The 16,351-nt window shown below is 43.1% G+C and overlaps 1 protein-coding gene across 4 annotated transcripts in view; it reads left to right on the plus strand.

Moving 5' to 3' along the window:
• MB21D2 (Mab-21 domain containing 2) overlaps nt 1–16,351 on the plus strand; it is a 122,771-nt gene that overhangs the window by 72,142 nt on the left and 34,278 nt on the right. Inside the window, exon 1 of one of the 4 annotated variants that reach the window (XM_070789932.1) lies at nt 947–16,349. The exons of the other annotated variants lie outside the window; for them this stretch is intronic. The gene's annotated coding sequence lies outside the window, so the exon portion shown is untranslated. Of the gene's footprint in view, nt 1–946; nt 16,350–16,351 lie in introns of those variants that run through there. 4 annotated transcript variants of the gene reach the window in all.

The following is a 16,351-nucleotide window of genomic DNA, read 5'->3' on the forward strand; positions in this document are numbered from 1 at the left end:
TACCAATTTAGATGGCAACTGAAATGCATTTTGTTTCCTAATCTTGGAAGTGAAAACCGTCATTTTTGTTGGTCACGCTGGCCAAGCATGGTGCATTGTGAGAAATGACCACTAAGCGATGTGGCTGCCAGAAGGTGAGGTCATCAGGAGCCACCTGGAGTCTGGTTACTGTACTTCTGTTGTCTTTTTTCATTCAGTGGATCAGAAGCTGGTCTCACTCATTGTTGTGGCTCCATTACTTCATTCAAAGTGATTTTCATGGAGACATTTATTTTATCTTCACAACAACCTGTTGGGCTTAAAAAAAAAAAAGAATGCAAAAAACTAAGGCAGAGCGGGTTTAAGTACCTAAATCAATCAGCTGCCATAGAACAGAGCCTGTGAATTCAGCCCTAGGTCTTTCTGATCTAAAAAGTATGTTCTTTGGTGGAAATGAAGAAGAGCAACTTAGTAGTGCCAAATGACTGCAAAACATGTGTGTATCTAACAATCCAAATTGTATGTGAAAGTTTCTAAGAGGTTGAGCTAGTCAACTGAAGTCTCATCTTCTAGCCCTTCATTTATTCAACAATTGCTTCATCAAAGCCTCTGATATCTGGCTGTTCTACTGGACAAGGCTGCTTCAGAGGTCCCAAACCAGTGCCTTCTTTCTGCAGGGTGTTTCTTGGTTGGTCGTTTGGGGGATGCAGCCTCTCACCTCCCATAAGGAACTTCTGACCATGAAACCTCGCCCATCTGTTTCAAACAGGGAAGGCTCATCTCCAGGGAAGGCTCTTGAGAATAGACTCTGGATTTTCTAGGTTTGTTGAAATTGGGCTGTAATATATTAAATGGGAATAACTCCTGGTCAGTTGCCCCAGATATTCTGACTTAGCCTCACAGGAAGAGTCGGGTGGGGCAGGGCGAGGGGCGGGGGGCGGGTGGTGGTTGTGGGGAGGGGAGAAAAGAACAAAAAAGCAAAAGTCCTCACTGTACCCTCAAACATAAAGTTATAGTGGTTGAATTAAAAGAGCTTTGATTTTCTTTTTCATTTTGAACAAACTCTGTCCCCCTTAGTTGACTTTGAAAATGTGGGGTGAGTATAAGTGTTTCTAATTTCAGCCCTTCTCTCTCTATTCTCTGCAAAAAGGGAGCATGGCAGGTGGCTTTCTAAGACTTGAACACCTCCAGTTTTTGTGTTCCCTCTCATGAGAATCTTTTATGTCTGCAGGAGATCTTTTCACCTATTCTTGTAATTCTCCTTGAATTTTTGACTTATTAATGAAAGATACATTGAAAAAATACTTTTGATTTAGGTATGTCCTCCATGCCTCAATGCTTGGAAAAGTTTTGAGTATTGTTTTTCAGGCTCTTTTCTTGTCTCTGCATCTCTGCATGGGTATGCATTTCATTTTTTTTTTTCCCTGTCATGGCCACGGGATCGTTTAATATTACATGCCTCACCACAATGAGTTTCCCTCAAACTGTGGAATTTCTTGGATCTCTTTAAAGTGTCTGAAAACCCTGGGGAGGAGGAGAAAGGAATTTGAAAAGGAATTGGGAATGAGCTTTCTCAGATGCCTGCATACTCCTTAGTGGTCATAAGGTTGTTGGCTGTGTAGACTGACATTTTCTTTGGCAGCTGTACTCTGAATCAGATTCTTCAGAGCTCCAAGAAGTTCCAATTCCAATCACAGCAGAATTCTGTCGCACTGTTTTGTTTTTATTTTTGCATATATCAGGTCTAGATAAATAATATTTAAATATATGTATATAGACATCCCCATGGGCACAAAATATCTCCAGGATGTCCATACTTATTTGCAGTTCTTCCTGTTCCTGCCTTCAGTATGAGTGGGCATTTACAAATTCAGGGGCACAACTGTTAAGTCCTCGAGATGAGTTACCTGATCAGGTAGCACTAAGCAGTTTAAATACATTTTGCAGGGCCTGTGTGGACACAGTTTCTATAAACAGTACAGGTACAACCAGAAAGAAAACAGAGTTCAGAGCAGTGACATGAGTGTCCTGGGGGTGGGATTTCCGTACAGAGTACTAAGGGGCTAGTTTGTTTCTAGAAGGAAAGTATACAAATAGAGAGAGGACACATGCAAAAGGAGTCAAGGTGACCTGAATAGACTGGCCTCGTCACCTTCTACTCTGCGTGCCTTTGCTTATAAGAAACATGCTAGTAATCAACTACGATTATGTCTAGCACTTTGCTATTTGTCCAGCTCTGTCTTGGAGTTTATCTTCTTTGTAAATTTGTAGAATTTTTGCCTCCAACTCCATCCCCTCACCACCAGTAGTAAACATTTATTTTCTTTCTTTCTTTCTTTCTTTTATTTTTTTAAATTTTATTTTATTTTTAAACTTTACAATATTGTATTAGTTTTGCTAAATATCGAAATGAATCCACCACAGGTATACCCGCGTTCCCCATCCTGAACCCTCCTCCCTCCTCCCTCCCCTACCCTCCCTCTGGGTCGTCCAGTGCACCAGCCCCAAGCATCCAGTACCGTGCATCGAACCTGGACTGGCGACTCGTTTCATACATGATATTATACATGTTTCAACGCTATTCTCCCAAATCTCCCCACCCTCTCCCTCTCCCACAGAGTCCATAAGACTGATCTATACATCGGTGTCTCTTTTGCAGTCTCGCACACAGGGTTATTGTTACCATCTTTCTAAATTCCATATATATGCGTTAGTATACAGAAGGTAGTAGCTCAGTCGCTAAGTGAGGTCCACAGCTAAAACTGAGGACGTTGGGTCTCACGGTGAAGCATTTTTGACTTCTGATTTAACATTTATGTGCCTCTGCCCCTCACCTAACTGGCTGTTCCCTAGCTTGACTTCATAAAAGAATAATAATTGGGCACTCTGGTCTTTTCTTCTGCCCCTGCTCTCAGAATTCCTTGAGGGCAGGCTCAAGACCAGAGATACTTTAGAGTTGTTAGTTTCTGTTCCATTCTCAGAGTATGACAGGTAATGGATATTGCAGTGGCTTAAAATTCTTCGACTCTCCCTTTAAAAGAAGAGGCCTGTTCTGTTCTCCTTGAATGTGGCTTCGACTTAGTGACTTATTTCTAATGAATAAAGAAAAGTGAAAGTGATAATGTGTAACTTCAGGAACTGCATCATGAAAGGCACTATGGCTTCCTCCTTTACGTCTCTGTTGGGTTACTTGCTCCATGGGAAGAGATACCCGTAGGATGTCCTGTGTAGAAGCCTAGGTGGGGAGGAACTAAGGTCTTTGCCAGCAGTCAGTGAGAAATGGAGGCCTCTGGTCAACTATCTGGAAGTGGCTTGTTCAGCCCCTGTCAAGCCTTCAGATGACTGCAGCCCCAGCCAGTGTCTTAACTGCAGCCTGGTAAAAAAAAACCTTGAGCCAGAAATACTCAACCCCACCACACCTGAGTTCCCAACTTACAGAAATTGAGAGATAAGAAATGCCACTGAGTTTTGGGATGTTCTGTTATCTCACAGTGCATGCTTGTCGCTTCAGTCATGCCCAACTCTTCACGACTCTTAAGGACTGTAGCCCAACAGGCTCCCCTGTCCATGGGGATTCTCTGGGCAAGAACACTGGAGTGAGCTGCCATGCCCTCCTCCGGGGGATCTTCCTGACCCAGGGATCGAACTCGTACATCTCCTGCACTGGCAGGTGTGTTCTTTACCGTGAGCACCAGCTGGGAATAAAGAGAATACAGAACTGGATGGCTGGTGCCTCAATGACAGGAATGATGATTTGTAGACACCAGCTGCTTCTCAGTAGTTTTCTTTAAACTCTAAAAAGAAGTACAGCAGTTTTGAGTGTTTCCAAATTATGTACTCACCTGTTGTTGTTTAGTTACTAAGCTGTGTCTGCCTCTTTTGTGACTCCATGGACTGTAGCCCACCAGGCTCCTCTGTCCATGGGATTTCCTAGGCAAGAATACTGAAGTGCGTTGCCACGCCCTCCTCCATAGGATCTTCTGACCCAGGAATCAAACTTACTTCTGCGTCTCCTGCATTGGCAGGTGGATTCCCTACCACTGAGCCACCTGGGAAGCCCATACTCACTTGGGGATCACCTTAAAAGTCACAGTCCAAGGTCCCACCTGTGATATAGAACATCCTAAGGATGAGGTTTTGAAGTTTGAATTAAAAAAAAAAAAAAAAAAAAACCTTTTGAGATGATTCAGATGCAGACCGCCTAAGCATATCTATTTAGGAACCAGTGAATTATTAATAGAACCATTCTCTTTCCTTAAGCCGGTTTTGATCATTAAGGTGTGGTATGGATACTTTCATTTGAGGTCTCTTTCAGGGCCTCACATCTGTGGTAGGGAGCATGCAGCTAGATCCCTCCCTGAGCCCCATCTCAGGCTTGGCAGGGAATCTAGGGGTCAGGGGACTGCCTGTTCACGACTTGTGTGTGACCAGGAGAGGAAAATGAAGATAGGCTCCAATGCAGATGTTGAGTCCCATGCCTAGTTTTAGCCTGAAAAACAGGCAGGCTTATGTTTGAGTGTGTCTCAGCAGGCCCCTTTAGGAAAGAACAGAGCAGAGGGGAGAGCCAGTAGCTGTGGTGAGCACTCCCTGGAGGAAAGTTCTTGGCTTTCTGGAGGGGAGGAAGCCCTAATATCTCTTCTGGATACAAACGGCATGTTTTAAACATGGGGTTTCATTCAGTGAAATATCGTAATCTTAATTTATAATTGGTTATTCAAGCTTATTATGAGGGTACCCTGAGTATGAGTTCTTTGATGCCTGTGCCAAGTTTCAATGCTTTATTGTTAGGATACGTGCCGGGGACCAGCCCCGGCTGAACCAGGGTATTCGAAGGAGAGACGGCGTAGGCGAAGATCAGGAAACAATTGCTTAATTAAACGTTAATTAAGGATATAAAGAGTAATAGAATGAGGATAGCTCAGTAGGAAAATTCAGTGGAGAAAAGAGGCTGAGATAAGGATAGCTCAGTGAGGAAATTCAGTGTAGAAAAGAGGCTGAATAATTCAGCCAGAAGGTAAGAGAAAGAACGACATGGTGAGACCAAGTTTCGGTGAACAAGGCCCGCACTTTATTTTTCAAAGTAGTTTTTATACCTTAAGTTATGCACAGAGGATAATGCGGGAAGGGGTAGAGTCTTGCAGCAAACCAGGCTTTCTTCCTGCAAACTTATCATATGCAAAAGCTTAGGTGATTTGCATCATCTTCTGGCCCGGAGGCCTGTTAACATTTTAAGACCTTTTCTTCAGAAAACTTATTTTCTCTAAAGGTGATTGGTCAGGAGCCACCCTCCAAAAGCATTAGATAAAGTTGCATTCCTACAGAGCAAAGGTGTGGTGGGCTACAACAAGAAAAAGAATTAACTCAAGGGTCCCAGGTTACAAACATTAAAGCTACTATTTACACCAATTATATTAATCAATACACTGCCAGGGACACAGCAGGTAAGGGATATGGAAACTTAGCAGCAAACATTGGCCCAACAAGTGAAAATCCCTTCACCAATACAATTTCTAATCAATCTTTTAACTACTCAAAAGAATCTGTGTTTAGACAGTTTAGAACATCTCCTGCCTCTCACAGTTGGGAGGCTCTGAACAATCACATGTTGCCGGAAAAACCTATTCAGGCAGGCTAGAGGATTTCCAAAGGAGTTTGTAGGTTAAACACTGTCACACCCAGGAATTATTAACTGGAGCTGTAAGCTAACTTTTTTCAGAGAGGTAGTGGGGGACAGCCCCCCGTAAAGTCAGAGGTGTAGGTGAAAGCACAAAGCAGAAAGTAGGCAGACTCTGGTTTTGGGGGTATATGCTCGAGAATTTCCAGGGGGACTCCTGAAGCTCGATCCCGCCTTTGCGTATGCCGAGCCTCCTTCCTCATGACCTTTGTCATGGGCGGAGTTCCTCACGCTGGCTACCGGCAGTGATAGAATTCCAGTTGAGCTATTCCAGATCCTGAAAAGTGCTGCACTCAATATGCAATATGCACTCAATATGCAATATGCCGGCTCCCGGCAGATACGTATTGTTTTTAAGGAAAGAAGTCCAGGTTGTTGACCTTACCCATTTCCCTTCATAAGCTCTGCTCTAGTGTCCCTTCTGGCACTAAGTACTTGTGTGACCTTGGGATGTTAACTTTGCTGCTTTAGAACTCGTTTTTCATTGGAGAAAAAAATACAAGAAGATTCAGGTTCTCATCTAAAAGGTGGATCAGTTCAGCATTGTATTAGTTGACTGGAGCTGCTGTAACAAAATACCACAGACTGGGTGGCTTCAACCACAGACATTTGTTTCCTCACGGTCCTGGAGGCTGGAAGTCCAAGATGTCAGCAGATTTGGTTTCTCCTGAGACCTTCTCATGTGTCCTCACATGGGCTTTCTTCTGAGTCTCTGTGTGTCCAATTTCCTGTTCTCCTAAGGAACTGGTCGGATGGGATTAGAACCCACCCTAATCACTACTTTAAAGGCCCTGTTTTCAAATACAGTCACATTGGAGATACTGGGGGTTAGAGCTTCAAACTGTCAATTTGAGGGGCACACAGTTCAGCCCATAACACGTATCCATATTACCTTTGGGTGTTAGAAGCCCACTGTGAAGCAATGGCCTGAGGGCAGGGGGTGCAGGGCACCCATGGGCAGCTATAGCAGAAGCAGAACAGACAGTAAGCTCCCTCAAGATATCTGATCCTTTCTCTGCTTTCCCAGAAACAAGCTCTGAGATTTTCTATGTGTCTTAGTACAGTCAGAGTTAACGGATGCTAGTGATGAACGAGACCTTTGAGTAATGCCCCTTCTTTAATAATAGAGGAGGCTGAGGTCCAGGGAAGGATTGTGCTATGTTTATAATTGGTTCTCTTGATTTATAACCCAGTTCTATCTACTCAAAGCCAAATCACAGCATCTAAGCATCTCTGACATCACTGTTGCCTCACTCCAACACCTCTGAGATACCCCGACTTAGGCGTGGTAGGACATTTTTTCAAGCTCCAAGAAGGAGAAGATATAATGGTGCTTCACAGGCAGTGTGCTAAGAACATTCCCCAAATAGTGACATCCTGTAATCAAAAGCTTTTTGTCCAAGGGAGGGCTTTTCTTAGCACTTTGTTCTTGGTCTTCCAAAGAAGCGCGGGTTTCTCACCATGAGTTGTAGGATCAAGGCTAGTAAACCCTCAGACTGACAAAAGTTTTGTTATATTTAAACAGGTGGAAAAGAGAGAGAAACAGTAGTGAGCCATTTACTTTTTAGGTTTAATTTCAGAGTTAGAATTGGAAACGATCTTTGATACCAAATTGAACAGTTTTAGACCCAACAGATTGTTAAAATGTTCTAAACAATGACATCAAATTGTCATCATTTCTTTTTGAAATCTGTAAGTGAATTGTGGGTCAAAGAAGGGACCTGGCCCTTTCTCTGGATTAAGTGGAATAAAATTTGCAAATATTGCTACATGCTTTTATGAAACTTTTTAAAGATAACAGAGGCAAATTGAGTAAGAATAATCCTCTCAAGTATCCCCTACCTGAAAACAGTTATCTGCGTAACAGTTGCAGAAAACAGTTGCCTACATGATTCAGAAATTTCAGGCTATGCTGTGAAATTCTGTGAGCAGCACATAGTGGTCCCAGTTTGTCTTGCTGCTGCTGCTAAGTCGCTTCAGTCGTGTCCGACTCTGTGTGACCCCATAGGTGGCAGCCCACCAGGCTCCCCCGTCCCTGGGATTCTCCAGGCAAGAACACTGGAGTGGGTTGCCGTTTCCTTCTCCAATGCGTGAAAGTGAAGTCGCTTAGTCGTGTCCAACTCTTTGCGACCCCATGGACTGCAGCCTACCAGGCTCCTCTGTCCGTGGGGTTTTCCAGGCAAGAGTACTGGAGTGAGGTGCCATCGCCTTCTCTGCCCAGTTTGTCTTAGTCTCATGCTAAAATAATAAACATTTCCTTGTTGAACCCATTGAAAGAGGAAGTCTGCCCCAATTTTTCCCAGAGTCTGAAACAGGGCCATCTGAGTTTAAGCATTGATTATATGTTATTTATAGAGTGAATTATCCCAATGCAAAAATAGAGATATCTTTAAATATTATATAGGAGTGATTTGCTGCTTTTATTTTATCTCTGCTATTCATGAGACAGAATATTTGTACCACTGACCAACTCCTTATTTTTGGAGAGTTTTAAAATAATGTGTTCATTCAACAAATAATCAGTTGAGTGAGGCTTCCTGCACTAGGAGTATAGAAGTGAATGACAGCAACATGTATATGTTTCTACTCTCAGGGAGTTTAGTGAGAAAACTGGACCTTCATGAAATAGTTTCATTTTTGAAAATACAGTTGCAAGCTGGGATACATTCTCTATAAGGAATATGAATCAAGGAGATGTGGGAGCAGGTAATGAAGGAGCCTGCCCCAGGCTGGAAGGTTTCTCCCAGAGAACTCGATTCTGAGTTGAGAAACAAGGGAAATGATTAACTAAATTGAAAGGTCCAAGAAGTGTTAACGTAAGAGAAGGATCTGACAGAGAAGTCAGAGGTTGTATAAGAGGTCAAGTCAAGGAGAATCAGTGGGTGGGGAAAGAGAGAATTTGGATTTTTGTGTGTCTTGCTTCCCTTTTTAGTGTAACTTTGGGAAAGATCAGTTCTTTGGGCTTGATGTTCTTACTTGCATAATGACTGAATTTCAATCAGAGAATCTGAGGGCCCACAGAGTTCCTAAGCTAAATTCTTTCACTCATACAAACTGACCAAGCACTTGCTGTATACCGACTCCATGTTGATTATGAAAATCCTTGCCCTGAGTTGTCTTACTCTGTAAGCTTGGGGAAGAGGAGAAACAATTTCCGTGTTCTGTGTTGGTATCCCATCTGTCAGAAAATGACCTTTACACAGCAGGGTTCTAGTGACTTAATTATTGTTTATGAGATATTTAGAAGTTCAGGTCAAGGATGAAATTCTGTTGCAGAAGTGAAAACACATGAGTAAGATGAAGTGGAAGGTGTTGTTTTTTGGTTCTTACAGGAAAAGATTTGAATGACCTGAGTCAGCTGCCATAGTTGGGTCAGATGGTCAGAAAATGATGTTATGCACCAGAGAGAGACAAGAAGAAGCTTTTGAGAAGCTGCTCTAAAATTATTTTCTGTTTATTCTCATAAGTATTTGGCTTGAACAGAAATCGACTTTCCTCGCCAAGATGTGTTTAGCGTTCCTATATTTTAAAAGCTGGCCAAGGGATTGGCATGAGAGGAGACAACCCACGTAAGTTGGCGAAGAGTTTTTGGAAGCTGGTTGGTGGTTGTTTAGTCTTAACATGATTAGAAACAGAACAAAACAAAAACAAATAGTATTGATTTTAAAATCTGTTTCTTGCTTTCTTCCAAAAAGATTTGAAAATCTTAAGAAAATGCACTTGACTATAACATGTCCATTAAAATACACAACAAAGCCAAAACCTCACAAGCTTTGTACAGCAGCAACTATCAAAAATATTAATTATTGTTAATATTGTTTTCATTCGGGGGGGCATGAATTTTAGGTGAAAGATTCCTGGTAGTCTAAGCAAAAAAGGAAAACATGGTTGCTTAGTAATTTTGCTGAGTAATTGGAAAAAAAAAAAGGAAAAAAAGGAAACAGGTCACAAACTACTATGTATAAACTAAGCTACAAGGATATATTGTACAGTGCAGGGAATGTAGATAATATTTTATAATAAGTACAAGTAGAATATAGGGCTTCCCCCGTGGCTCAGCAGTGAAGACTCCGCTTGCAGTGCAGGAGCCGCTGGTTCTCTCCCTGCATCAGGAAGATCCCTGGAGGAGGAAATGGCAACCCACTCCAGTATTCTTGCTGGGAGAATCCTATGGACCTAGGAGGATCGCAAAGAGTTGTAAACAACTGAAGCAACTTAGCACCGTATGCACATAAATGGAGTATAACCTATAAAAATTGTGAATCACTGTTATACATCTGAAACTTACATAATATTATACATCAACTATACCTCAGTTAAAAAAAAAAAAAAGAAACCAGTCAGCCTGTCAGGAGATACATTCTTTAATATATTTCCTCTAATATGCAAATTTTTACACTATAAGCATTGAATAGTATACATTTCCATGACTTCAGTAAGTTTTCCAACAATGGCAAACTCCTTGGTAAGATAGTTTTTCTTTTTTTTGATCTTCAATAAACCCTTATGCTAAGTCAAAGGCATTTTTTTTTTTTTTTTGCGAGGGGACGTAGCTAAGGCATTCCAGACTTGTACTTTACTAGTAAGTGGATGGATGGATATTATCTCATTTTGATCAGTGTTTTAAATCTTGTGTGTTCATAAGAACTGCCTGGGGCCCTTGCTAAAATGTAGATTCCAATGCCCACCCCAGATTTATTGAATCAAAGTCTCTAGCAAAGGGCCTGGGTGTATATTTAACAAATGCAATAAGTCGTTTCTTATGCTCCAGCAAGTTTAGGGAGCACTGCCATAGATGGTTTTCCTTGACTGTTTTTCCCTCTCAGTTGGGCTTTGTAGAAGTCATTTTGAGCATAAATTGTGATAGGAGCCTGAGGCAAGAGCATTAAAAATGAACTGATGAAGCCCAGCAGAGCCCATTTAATTCGCTGGTCTGGAATCGTAGCATCAGTTCCCTTTCTCAAGCAAGGGTGCTTCAGGATGCTGCCCGTCAGTTCCCTCTGCATCTGTTGTACTGTTGATTCTCCTACCATCACCACGCGGTGAGCAGAACAAACATCATCCTGTATTCCATTGACTTTAAGATGCACATCTTCCCACAATTTTAGTCTTTAAAGTTTGTAGGCATCTGAGAACCAGTGATGTATGAATTTTATGATACCCTTTTCTTAGTGATTTATAATGGTAATTGTGCATCTGTATATTCAGAGGGGTTGGAGATTGGATGAACTGTTTGTTCCTTTCATAGATGAGGCCTCAGAGGCATGAAGAAGGTGAAGAGGTGATGGAAAACCACTCCTAGTTGGGGGAGCCTAGTCTCAGACCCAGCCCTCTCCAGCCCTCTGTCCTCATTCTAGTTATTTGTTACTGAATAATCAGTACCCCAAAACTCAGTGGGTTCATATCATATGCATGCTCAGTCGTGTCTGACTCTTTGTGACCCCATGGACTATAGCCTGTCAGGCTCCTCTGGCCGTGGGATTGTCCAGGCAAGAATACTGGATTGAGTTGCCATTTCCTTCTCCAGGGGATCTTCCCCACCCAGGGATTGAACCCTTGTTTCCCGCACTGGCAGGCAGATTCTTTACCATTGCACCACCTGGGAAGCCCTCAGTGGGTTAAAAGAGCATTAAACATTGATTTGCTCATAAAGTTTCTTGGAATCAGGTGTTTGGGAGTGGCTTAACTGGGTGGTTCTGGCTTGCGGTCTTTCATGAAGTAGCGTGTAAGGTGTTGACTGGATCGGTAGTCACCTGAAACCTTGGCTGGGCTTGGAGGTTACACCTGTGAGCTGACTTGTTCACATGACTGGCAGATGGTGCTGGGAGGCCCCAATGTATCTCCATGTCAGCCTCTCCGCAAGCTCTTGAAAGAGTCCCCAGTATAGTGGTGCCCCCACCCCCATCACCAGCAAGTGTGGACCAAGCCAGGAAAGTGCTGTAGTGCCTATTATGACCTTGCCCTATAAGCCTCATGCTGTCACTTCTACACATTCGATTTGCTGTAGACGACCCTGATTCAGTGTGGGCAGGAACTACACAGGGTGTGAATATCAGAAGGGGAAGATCATCGGAGCTGGCTGTTTCATTCACACCACACTGCCTTTCCAACATAATTTTGTCCCAATTCGCTTGACTATCCTATATACTATGGTCAGATTCTTAAAATGGAATGAAAACTCTGGGATTTATATCCCATTCTAGCACTTCTGAAATTTTAATGTGCCTGCACACTCCTGGGGTCCCCTGACTCAGTAGGCCTAGTGTCCAGCCAGAGAGTGCCTTCTAACGAGCTCCCATGATGCCTTAGGCTCCTGGTTCATGAAGGACTTTCTTAGTAGGAAAGTGAACTGAGCCCCTGCAGGCTTCCTACAGGGCTGCTCAGCAACCACAGCTCCTCTCTCTCAAAGGGACTTGCCTCTCCTCTAATTTTGGCTGAGAGACTAATGGTTTTGGGGAAGGGACTATGGAAACCCAGCTCTTTACTACGTTGGTTAAAGGAAAGAGAGGCATGAGGCTGTTAAGAGCCCAGGCATCATTAGGCAGGCAGCTTGCTGGGCGCTCAAAACATCCAGACAATTAGTTTGCAGGGCATGGGGGGGTGGGATGGAACACAAACAGTGCTTAAAATGAAACGTGTCAATGCATTATTCAGAGCTCAGATGTCCATCAGTGGATTCCCCATCCGCCCTGCTTGCCTCTCTTCTCTCCCTCTTTAAAACACACACATTAGCATTCAGAAAAACTCTAGACCCTACAGTATATTTCCCTGAATAAAATGAAAATTAGAGTTGAAGCAGTCCCATCAGCGCTGCCACACTTTAAGCTGCTTGGCTGAGATCTAGAAAGCTCTGCCTCTTTGCCCACGGCAAGACTTTTGTCCTGTGTCTTCCTACACATCAGTTAAGAGGAATGTGTTAGACTGTAAGCTCAACAAGAGAGGACCTGTGTTTCCTTTGTTCGTTTCTCACTATGTGTGTATGTGGCTCTCTGTGTATATGTTTAACACACATGTATATACTGTATAAATAAGGAGAGGTATGAATGCAGCAACCTAATATGTGGAGAGGGAACTCTATGACCCTTTTAAATCTTATCCGGAAAACATGGTGAGGTCTCTGCAGTGAAAAACAGAACACTCCTTTTTCACATTTCTAATTGTTGTTGGGGACCTTTGAAAGGAGGTCCAGTTTATCACCTCCCATTTCTTTATCAGCCATGCCAGTTTATAACTTTCGAAGGTAAACATTGCTATTTACTGGACACTTACTGTGTGTTGAGCACATATCATGACATCACTTAATCTTCCAACAACCTTCATGGAAGGTAATGATCACCAGAGGAAGTCAAGCCTGTGGGAGGTGAAAGCCTTTACCTTACACAGCCCGCAGGTGTGTTTTGCAGTTTTGCAAGCCTTTCTAGACTGATTTTTGCAGTTTTGTTTCCAGTTTTGCAGGCCTTTCTAGACTGATTTCAGCCTAAAGCAAGTGTTCAGTGTTCACTGTCACAGAACAAGATGTCTAGAGAAGGGAGAAGAGAATGACAGCACTGCCAAAGCTGGAAAGGGCTCCCAGCATCGAGTCCATACACTTAACTTCGCATCTGTCCTTGGTGCTGTGAAGGCAACCGAGATTCATTTCATGGGACCTCTGCTCCAAAAGACTCAATGCATTCATGGGACATTGACAGGCATCACAGTCATTATCTGAGGCTACCCATTAAATAGCAACCAGTCCATATATGGCTGGTGCAAATGCAGAATGGCACAGCCACTGGGAAAACAGTGAGACACAGTATTAGAAAGTTAAACACACACGCCCCACACTTAACAAATGGCTCAGCTATCATACTCCCATTAAGCAGGTATTTATCTAAGAGAAATGGAATTTATTTTCACACAAAGGCCTACAGTTTTATTCACAGTAGCAAAAAAGTAGACACACCCAAACTGAGCATCAAACTGGTGAGTAGATGGACAAAGTGTATCACATCCATACAGGGAAATACTGCTCAACAATAAGAAGTCAGCTATTGATTTGATGAGTTCAACAGCATGAATGAATATTCCATGCTATTAATAAGTGAAAGAACCTAGCCATAGAAGGCTCCATACTTTTTCACCTGTGTGCTTTTCAGAAAATGATAAAACTATAGGGATAGAAAGCAGATCAGAGATTGCCTGGGGCTTGGGAAGGGGACTGACTGCAAAAGGACAAGAGGACATTTTGGGGGATGATGGAAATCTTTCTGTGTCTTAATTGTGGCTCTAGTTATAAAACTGTACTTCTGTCAGGCTCATCAAACTGTATCTTTCAAAGGGGTGGATTTGATTGTATATAAGTCTTACCTCAGTAGATAGGACTTTAAAAAATACATCAGCTGGTCCGAAGTCCCCATTTTCCAGATGGGGAAGCAGGCCCCAGATGAGGGAGTGAATTGCTATAGTGGTTGTGAGTTGGCAATACAGGTTTCTCAGCCCCAGTCCTCAGGCAAAAATAAGCTGGAACCCTGGCCTCCTGTCTCAGTCCAGGGTACATTCCAGGGAGAACTAAATGTTGATCCTCAACTCTGAAGACAACTCCATGGGTGGCTTTTTAAAACTCACACTCTATTGTGCTGCTCAGCAGACTGTTGACCTGCAGTTTGGCTGGAGGACTCCTCATTAGAGAGTGAATTAGCATTCGGCCAAAACCAAAGCACAGAAAGCTCCAATGACGAACTTCTATGTACATATTCCATTGACTGTTGGGAAGAAAAGCCTCAGGGTAGGACCATTAATTTATTTGGAAGGGTGCCTGGCAGGACTTGGTCGTCCAGTCTAGAAAGAACAAATCATCCCAGAGGTTCACACCAACATCTTGTTGTAGAAAGCTGGTGAGATTTGGAGTGAGCCAGTCCTGGTTTGAGTACCCAAATCTCTTCCTAACTTCATGCCCTTGAGTTACTACTTCTCTGTCTACAAAACAGTGATCCTAGTACCTACCTCTCAGGGTTTCTGCACAGTGTAGGTAGGAGATTGGGAACTAAAGTACCTTGCCCAGCTGTGATAGGCTTCAGTGTGGCAGCCGTGGGTTTGTGTGTGACACACATTAACAGTCATGACACCCGTTGTGGAAATGATCAAACCCGGGGTATTGCTGTGTCAGCCATTGTACCGCCTGGCCAGAACCACTGGGCTATGTGTAGACTTCAGTAAACCTTGTGGACCTGAATCCAGCCCTATTTATAAAATAATTGATTGCAGCATTTGGAAGGGAGTGGAATTTTGCTTCTTAATTTGAGAGAAAGCCGCCTTACTTGAACTTTTTTGCTTTTTAAGAAGGGACGGGAAACGACTGGAAACAATGGGCCCTGAATCAGCGCCAAACTCCCAGTTGGAGGGAAGATATTTTTTCCCAGTCTTATCATCACTTATCATCACTATTATCCAGGAAAAAAAGAAAATACACCAACAACAGAAAAGACCCTGAACTGTTTAGGGCCCAGTGAGACTCTCCTTCCTGGGCTTCCCAGGTAGCACAGTGGTAAAGAATCTGCCTGTCAATGCAGGAAATGCAAAAGATGTGGGTTCAACCCCTGAGTCAGAAAGATCCCCCGGAGTAGGAAATGGCACCCCACTCCAGGATTCTTGCCCGGGAAATCCCATGGACACAGGGACCCGGCAGTCTACAGTCCATGGGGTCACAAAGAGTCGGACACGGCCGAGTGAGCAGACTCTCCCTTCTACCCCTCAGCAGGGCGGATCTTTGGGGATGTTCCCAAATCCTTTTGCCTTCTGAGATTTGAGATTCTGGTTTAACACGAACAGAAATAAGGTCAACGAGGCTTAGGGTTGATTTTATTAAACTTTACTTGTTTTTCCTCTTTTGCAGTTGTAATAATATACCAAGTGTTTCTCATCTTCACTTAAACATCTCATTCTGTCACACAGCCAGATTTACGAAACACCGACTGGTTTTAATAGCCCAAGACAGCTAGCAAAACACCAACTGGCAAGCTTACCAATAGTGTTGGTTTCTATACTAGTAGTCAAGTGGTAGTCAAAGTCACTCAGTCGTGTCCGACTCTTGCTACCCTAGGTATGTTTAAGTCCCTTCCATTATATACTTCATGTGTGTGGACTGAATTTTCCTTTCGTAACCATTGTCTTCCAGTATGAAGTGGTCCATTACAGATTCTAGTACATTCTGTCAAGCACCATAAGACAATGGTTTAGGTGCCAGAGATTTCTCTGCGGCTTAGGGCAGAATTATCCTCTTAGGTAGTTAGGAGCCTGAGGACTAGAAAAACTGACGTCAAGGCTAGTGGTCGAAGTGGAACAGTCTCCTAACACCAGCTGAGAGCTGTTTCCACTAGCCCACACCATGCTCCCTTTGTGTAGATTATTTAATAAATTCATTTCACAACCCGTAAAGCACAGTAGGAAACAATGCAATTACTGAACCATAGGAGCACAGCTGCCAGCATCTTGTTGATTCAGAATTGTCCAAACACTTCCATGTGGGGGCGGGAACCAGCAATTTGCTGGTTCAACAGTTGACATTGATAAATTGGAGTTTCATTTCCTCAGCCTTCTGTTGGAGGTGCTAATGAGCATTGAAAAGCTGGAGAAACACAGGCACTAGAGGAAGGGAGAATCTTGCCTGATCTACATACTAAGTAATTGAGCCTGAATGAGGGAGACTTGACACTGCCAGGT

Source organism: Bos indicus, chromosome 1, assembly GCF_029378745.1.
Source record: "Bos indicus isolate NIAB-ARS_2022 breed Sahiwal x Tharparkar chromosome 1, NIAB-ARS_B.indTharparkar_mat_pri_1.0, whole genome shotgun sequence".
In the NCBI taxonomy this organism is placed as follows: Eukaryota; Metazoa; Chordata; class Mammalia; order Artiodactyla; family Bovidae; genus Bos; species Bos indicus.